The sequence below is a fragment of the Procambarus clarkii genome, chromosome 38 (genome assembly GCF_040958095.1).
Source record: "Procambarus clarkii isolate CNS0578487 chromosome 38, FALCON_Pclarkii_2.0, whole genome shotgun sequence".
NCBI lineage: Eukaryota > Metazoa > Arthropoda > Malacostraca > Decapoda > Cambaridae > Procambarus > Procambarus clarkii.
Window position 1 is genome coordinate 10,025,066 of NC_091187.1, and position 1,987 is coordinate 10,027,052.

Sequence of the window (1,987 nt, forward strand, 5' to 3'; positions counted from 1 at the left end):
ATATGCCAATTACTGAAAGCTGCGGTGGGTCACATTTTGTCCAAACGCCCCTGCAGTTTTTAAAATATCCCAAACATCCCAAATCCGATACCTGAGACATATTTTGGGAGCCAAATTCTGGCTCTCTGCACGTATTCGCAGTTTGAAATTCCGACTTTTTATACCGAAAATATGCCAATTACTGAAAGCGGCAGTGGGTCACATTTTGTCCAAACGCCCCTGCAGTTTTCAAAATATCCCAAACATCCCAAATCCAATACCTGAGCCATATTTTGGGAGCCAAATTCTGGCTTTCTGCACCTATTCGCAGTTTGAAATTCCGACTTTTTATACCGAAAATATGCCAATTACTGAAAGCGGCGGTGGGTCACATTTTGTCCATACGCTCCTGCAGTTTTCAAAATATCCCAAACATCCCAAATCCGATACCTGACCCATATTTTGGAGCCAAATTGTGGCTCTCTGCACCTATTCGCAGTTTGAAATTCCGATTTTTTTTATTTACAATATGCCAATTACAAAAAGCGGCTGTGGTGGGCACATTTTGCCCAAGCCCCCGTGCAGTTTTCAAAATATCCCAAACATCCCAAATCCGATACCTGAGCCATATTTTGGGAGCAAAATTCTGGCTCTCTGCACGTATTCGCTGTTTGAATTTCCGACTTTTTATACCGAAAATATGCCAATTACTGAAAACGGCGGTGGGTCACATTTTGCCCAAGCCCCCCTGCAGTTTTTAAAATATCCAAAACATCCCAAATCCGATACTTGAGCCATATTTTGGGAGCCAAATTCTGGCTCTCTTCACCTATTCGCAGTTTGAAATTCCGACTTTTTATAACGAAAATATGCCAATTACTGAAAGCGGCGGTGGGTCACATTTTCCCAAACCCCCCTGCAGTTTTCAAAATATCCCAAACATCCCAAATCCGATACCTGAGCCATATTTTGGGAGCCAAATTCTGGCTCTCTTCACCTATTCGCAGTTTGAAATTCCGACTTTTTATACCGAAAATATGCCAATTACTGAAAGCGGCGGTGGGTCACATTTTGTCCAAACGCAACTGCAGTTTTCAAAATATCCCAAACATCCCAAATCCGATACAAGACCCATATTTTGGAGCCAAATTCTGGCTCTCTGCACCTATTCGCAGTTTGAAATTCCGACTTTTTATATCTAAAATATGCCAATTACTGAAAGCGGCTGTGGGGTCACATTTTGCCCAAACCCCCCTGCAGTTTTCTAAATATCCCAATCATTCCAAATCCGATACTTGAGCCATATTTTGGAGCCCAATTCTGGCTCTCTGCACGTATTCGCTGTTTGAAATTCCGACTTTTTATCCCGAAAATATGCCAATTACTGAAAGCAGCGGTGTGTCACATTTTGTCCAAACGCCCCAGCAGTTTCAAAATATCCCAAACATTTCAAATCCAATACCTGAGCCATATTTTGGAGTTAAATTCTGGCTCTCTGCATGTATTTGCAGTTTAAAATTCCGACTTTTTATATCGAATATTTGCCAATTACTGAAAGCGGCGGTGGGTCACATTTTGTCCAAACGCTCCTGCAGTTTTCAAAATATCCCAAACATCCCAATTCCGATACCTGACCCAAATTTTGGAGCCAACTTCTGGCTCTCTGCACCTATTCGCAGTTTGAAATTCCAACTTTTTATACCGAAAATATGCCAATTACTGAAAGCGGCTGTGGGTCACATTTTGCCCAAACCCCCCTGCAGTTTTCAAAATATCCCAAACATCCCAAATCCAAAACCCGAGCCATATTTTGGGAGCATATTTCTGGCTTTCTGCACCTATTCGCAGTTTGAAATTCCGACTTTTTATACTGAAAATATGCCAATTACTGAAAGCGGCGGTGGTTACATTTTGTCCAAACGCTCCTGCAGTTTTCAAAATATCCCAAACATCCCAAATCCGATACCTGAGCCATATTTTGGAGCCCAATTCTGGCTCTCTGCTCGTA